The 6,000-nt window shown below is 50.8% G+C and overlaps 1 long non-coding RNA gene and 1 other non-coding gene across 2 annotated transcripts in view; one reads left to right on the forward strand and one right to left on the reverse strand.

The window, feature by feature from the left end:
* LOC125927902 (uncharacterized) overlaps positions 1 to 2,887 on the reverse strand; it is a 41,607-nt gene extending 38,720 nt beyond the window's left edge. The window contains exon 1 of the long non-coding RNA XR_007459496.1: positions 2,798 to 2,887. This is a non-coding gene — a long non-coding RNA (uncharacterized LOC125927902). The remainder of the gene's footprint in view (positions 1 to 2,797) is intronic.
* A 2,349-nt stretch (positions 2,888 to 5,236) lies between these two features.
* On the forward strand, positions 5,237 to 5,308 carry TRNAT-CGU (transfer RNA threonine (anticodon CGU)). Its single transcript has one exon. It is a non-coding gene; the product is annotated as a tRNA-Thr (tRNA).
* The last annotated feature ends 692 nt before the right edge of the window (positions 5,309 to 6,000 follow it).

Raw genomic sequence — 6,000 nt, forward strand, 5'->3', positions numbered from 1 at the left:
CGAGGTTAGAGGTTCTAAGATTGATCTGATGAGATGATACCAGGGCATTCTGTACAACTCTAATGTCTCTGCAGAAAATTTTAATTTACATCTTTGTAACCTTTGGTGTACGGTTGGCATTATTTGTGGAAGGGTGTTGAAGCAATGATCCCCTTTCTGAACCAGGAGACCATTGCTTCTTCTGAAAGTTGTCACCGAGATTACACTGACAACACATCCTCCTTCAACCCTCCTCCAGATGTGTCCTGCGGGGGCCCCCACCATTCCTTCACATGGATGGCAGGCCAAAAGGAGGTGAACACGGTTACCACAAGCATCCCACCTACTCCTCCACTGAAAATCACAGGAAATTCACATAATGAAATGCAAAGGAAATGAATTTAGACTCCAAGACCCAGAGGCACCAGCAAGAAGCAACTGTGAAATGAAATATTCAACTTCCTCCATACTGACCTACAGATTCCATGCACTCCCCATTAAAATCCCAGCAGGCATGTGTCGAAACTGATGAGCGGTTTCTACTAATCATACGGAAATGCAAAGGACTAGAATGCAAGAAACAATTCTGGAAAAGAAGAATGAAGATGGAGGGTTTATAACATTTGATTTCAGCACTCACCGGAAAACACAAGCATCAGGACTGGGGGGTAACTGGCCTGCAAATAAGCATTCTCATCAACAAAACACAGCACACACTCCAGAAACAGACCACAAATACACAGGAAACTGAATTTTAACACAGGTACTGCCACAATTCCATGGGGAGAGGATAATCATTTCAACCAATGGTGCTGTAACAATTTGATAGCCATCTGGGAAAAGCATGAACATCAAACCATACCTCACACCATACAGATAAATGGACTCAAAACGGATCACAGGCCTAAATGTAAAACGTCAAACGATAAAAATTCCAGAAAACCTTGGTGACCTAAGTACACATGACCTACCTCGACATGACCTGGGGAGTCCTTTCTTAGAAAGGACGTAACAAGCATGAAACATAAAAGGAAAAAAAAAAAAAAAAAAAAAAAAAAAAAAAAAAGAAGGATAAAGCAGACTACATTGAAACTAAAAGTTCCTGCCCTTTGAAAGACATCTTCAAGACTTGACAAGGCAAGCCCCAGACTTGGTGAAAATAGTCACAACCTAGGCATCTGACAAAAGACTTGTATCCAGATTATACAACCGACTCTAGGGATTCCGTAATAGAAAGACAAACGAGCTATAAAAACAGGCAGAAGATTTGAGCAGCCACTTCACAGAAGATGTACTCAGCGGCTAATGGGCCCAGGAAGAGGCGCTTACCAGGGAAATGCACATCACAATGAGATACAACCACGTACCCACCAGAAGAGCTAAAATTAAAAAGCCCAGGTCCCTTACTCGGGGTGTCCTATGCCTGCTCCGTTCACAGCCTGGCCCCTACCTAGTATTTGAGGTGCTCAGCCCGCTGGGAAACATGGACTTTCTCCCAGAAAGTAATGAAGGCAGGCTGTGTTCTCTGGCTCCAGCCTTGGGCTCTAACCCACCAAGACTAACAGCGCGGTCGCTGGCATGCTGGGAGGAGCTGAGGAAGCTTTTGTTTAGGCTCGATTTAGGTTATCAGTAAAAACCTGATGTCATTAACTCAGGTGACCTAAGTATCCAAGCTTAAGGGTTTCCCTGCCATCTTCTTCATGCAAATGAATCTCTCCAAGATCTTTTTTTTTTTTTTTTTTTGAGAGACAGCAAGCTGGGGAGGGGCAGAGAAAGAGAGGGGGACTGAGGATCCAAAGCAGGCTCTGTACTGCCAGCAGTGAGCCCAACGTGGGGCTCAAACTCGGGAACCATGAGATCGTGACCTGAGCTGAAGTCGGACGCTCAACCGAATGAGGCACCCAGACGCCCCCAAGATCCTTTAAAGGAGGGGTTCTCAAAGTGAGGGCCAGGACCGGCAGCATCAGCATAACATGGGAGTTTGTCGGAAAGGCTGCCCCACGGTCCCCATATGGGTCTGCGTCTTCCCAAGATGTGGGGGTCCCAGTGAGATGTGCGGCTAAGGTTGCGACGAAGGCTCCCGTTAAAAAGTGTGGGTGGAGGCCCTCCCGGACTATCAAATGCCGCTAAAATGGGGGCAGCACACATGAGTCAGGGCAGCCAGGACCCAGGCAAGGGCTGTATCAGGAGTTTGGCCTGCAAGGAGAGAGGGTCCCAGAGAGAACTTGAGTTTTTCAAGCCACATCAACCTGGGGGACGGGCACAGAGAAACAAAAAAAAGTACAGGAAAAAAAGAGAAAGATTTAAAACTAGATATTTTTTTCTAAAATGGAAAAAAAAAAGTGACATTTCAACACAAAAGAAATGCAAATGCTCATGAATTATTCAGATCCAGGTGACTTGAATATATAGACAGAACAAAAAGATCAAAAGTATTCCATCCTATCCCCTGGCTTGGTCACCAGATCAGCAGACCCTGGTTTCTCACCCGGCATGCATGCGGGAGGCCTGGGGTTGGGGTCACATTGATTCTGTGCCATCATCTGCCCCAGGGCCTTTGTTAGGACGCAGAAAAGAGGAAACGTTCACTGGATTTAAGCTCTTTCTGCAAGAGTGAACAATGAACAACTCCCATCACCAAGGAATTCAAAGTTTCTGCTTCCTCTGAAAAGGAGTCCAAACAAGTTCAGTGTCAGGACAATCCTGGAACTGTGGTTGGAGGGCACTGGCCAAGGAGGTTCCCCAGAACCACGAGGAGGACCGCGCTGAAATAAACCCTGAATGTTAATTCCTTCCATAATACGTTTTGAGGACCTACCTTGTGCAGGTACCGCTCTGGGACACTGGAACCTGGACAGACCCTCCGTCCACGTGTACAAGCTCTGTGGCCTCTTGCGCGTCTTCTGCCTGGCAGATTAAGTCAAGTCAGACCACCCAGCTCACAGAAGGTGGGAGGGCCAGCCTCTCTCAGGGCCCCTCCGATCCTGGACACCTGGGGCATCCCACCTGCCCAACAAGCTACAGATGCTCCTCTATTATTCTGCTCCCTCCCTTCCCTCACAAGACAAAACTGAAAAACAGCACCTGTTAAGAGACTGATTCCTGCTCCACCTGCCCGGTTAGTTCTGGGCTCTGCTCCCATGTGAATTTCCTTCATTTGCTAATTTCTTTTAACTTTGGCTAAGCCTCTGCCACTTCTGCACAATCATCCCAACTGCTCAACCCAAAAAAGGAGGGAGACACTGGCACCAATTTTATCCTCAACTAGTCAGAGGCATTGCTCAGTAAGAAATGTTTTAATTCTGAAAATGTTCTTGAGTTTTCTATTTAAAAATGTTTATAAAATTTTGGAAATTATTATTAATTTTTTGGACGTGTATTCATTGTTGAGAGACAGAGCACGAGCAGGGGAGGGGCAGAGAGACAGGGAGACACAGAATCTGAAGCAGGCTCCAGGCTCCGAGCTGTCAGCACAGAGCCCGATGTGGGGCTGAGATCACAAACCTTGAGATCATGACCTAAGCCGAAGTCAAACATTTAACCGACTGAGTCACTCAAGTGCCCCAAATTTGATAATTTTTATTTATTTTGAGACAGAGAGGGGGGGGGAGAGGGGGAGAGAGAGAGAGGGAGGGAGGGGGAGAGAGAGAGAGAAGGAGAGGGAGAGAGAGAGAATAAGCAGGGGAGGGGCAGAGAGAGAGAGAGAGATAGAGAATCCCAGCACAGGGCTCCATCCCACTAACCTTGAGATCATGACCTGAGCCAAACTTGGACGTTTACCAACTGACCCACCCAGGTGCCCCAATTTTTTTTTTAATTAGGGAGCTGCGGTGAGGTTTGCAGAAAGATCTCACACACTGGGTGCAGTGTCTCAGGGTTCCTGTCCCAGTGTCTGAGGGTAAGTGTTGGTGCCTTTTCCACTCACCGTCCCAAACCATGACATTTAAAGCAACTTGGTGAACACAACTTCCCGGTATTTAAGTTTCCTATTTGCCTATACAGTTGAGTAGTTGAGTAGTGTCCTAATGTATGTCTTCATATGCCCTACAAGCATCACTGGTACCAGACGGGAAAGATGCATATAGCAGAACGTTCTGTGCAGCAAAAGAGCTGCGGACAACATAAAGCTACTTCCCAGAAACTGATTAAATCAACTGCGATAGAGCCCCTCAAAAGGAAACCACTATTAGCTAATTAACCACTAATAGCTATTAAAGAGAATAAGGTAACCCATCCTTGTAGAATGGTCATATTACCGTATATACTGTAGTATATATAATTTACAATATTGGGTTATGCATAATATTAACGAAACACAGATTAGTGTTTGTTAAATAATCCACTGTCACTTGTGATTATTTTCTATGACTACAAGCCGCTGTATTAATATACATCATACATCCATTCATGAAAAATCCAAGAGAACTGCAGAGTCGGTCCATGTGTATAAAAATAAGTTTGAATACGTACATACATTTGAGTATATAAGTATGAATGTGTCTATCAGTTGTCTGGCGCAGCCGGGCTCAGCCTTTCCGGCGCATCAGCATCGCCTGGAGGGCTAGTGAAAGCCCACGTTGCCTGGCTCCACCATCGGGTGTGATTTGGCAGGTGCCGGTGAAACCGCCAAGTCGCAGGGCGGCAAGCTCCCAGGTGATGGCGCTGCTCCGGGACGAGGCAGACACCCTGGGCTTAACCGCGGCAATCGGGGGAAAGGAGCTTTGAGCTTATTTCTTAAACACTTACTCATTCATTCAACAACCGTCGCCGAACGTGTGCTCCACGCAGGGCAGCCGGGGACCGCCCGGGGAATCCGGCTGGCAATGAGCACTGCCATCCCTTCTCCCGCTTCCGGGGTGCTTCGCCCCAGAGGGGAAACTGAGGCTCCGAGGAGCGCCCTCCAAGGTCTCAGACTGTCTCTGGAGGAGCTGGGATTCGAACACTAGGCACTGAGTACCCGACAACTGCTCCGCCGACTCCGGAGCTCCAGACACGCCTCCTGCCGTGGCCGTGGGGACTCCGGGGCCGCCACCCCACCACACGCGGGGACCGGGTTACCCTCCAAGCCCAGCGGGTCGGCCGCCGGGAGTCTGTGGAGAGCGTCCGGCGCGCGCCCGCTGGAGCCCCGCCCCTCCCGCCGCAGGGAGGGGGCGGGGCCCCGCGGGGGCCGAGCGGGCGCGCTCGCGCTCGTGCCCGCGGGGCGAGCTCACGGGAGCGACGCCAGGATAGAGGCTCGCGGAGCCGCCATTCTAACGCAGGCGCGGTGGCCAAGTGGTAAGGCGTCGGTCTCGTAAACCGAAGATCACGGGTTCGAACCCCGTCCGTGCCTGGCGTGAGCCTCCCTAGTGACGAGACTTTTTAGGGTTGGGACCACTTTTCAAGAGCTGGCCTCCGGAGAGGCCCCCGCCCGCCTGCCGCGCCGAGAGCCTCGCCCTTGGGTGCAGGTGGGTGCGGAGCCGGCCAACTGTTTTCACCTCGTGTGGCTCCAAGCTCTGCTCCCGCCCTCGCAGGAGGTGAGCGTCTGGGTGGTCCGGCCTCGGCGAGTCCGCAAACTCTGCCCGCTCCGGGCGGCGCCCCCCGCGGACGGCGCCCCCTGCCGCCCCCCGCGGGAAGCGGAGGGGCCCCCAGAAACCGTGGCCCCTGGCAAAAACCCCACAGCTGCTGGCACTCGACTCGAGAGCCGCTAAGCTTTTCCCCTGAACTTGAAAGCCCAATTTTATCCTCTCTAATGAGAGGACTGCCGTTGCCTGATGCCGGGCCCACACCCAGAGGCAGCTGCTGGCTGGCTTGCTATTTTTAAAAAGAAATCCGTTGCAGGCACTGCATGAAGAGAGGAAATCCTGCCCAGACCTAGACCCGCCTGAGCCTCCGTTTGCCCTTCTGTGAAATGGACGCCTGGCCAGCTGTAGGCGTTTGCGTGCTGCCAGACGGACTGGCCGTGGAAGCGGCCCCGGGAAACGGAGCTGGGGTCACAGGGAACCTGTTTTCTTCGCATCACGAAAGGATGCACCGCGGGGCTGC

This window comes from Panthera uncia, chromosome E3 (genome assembly GCF_023721935.1).
Source record: "Panthera uncia isolate 11264 chromosome E3, Puncia_PCG_1.0, whole genome shotgun sequence".
NCBI classification, from domain to species: Eukaryota; Metazoa; Chordata; class Mammalia; order Carnivora; family Felidae; genus Panthera; species Panthera uncia.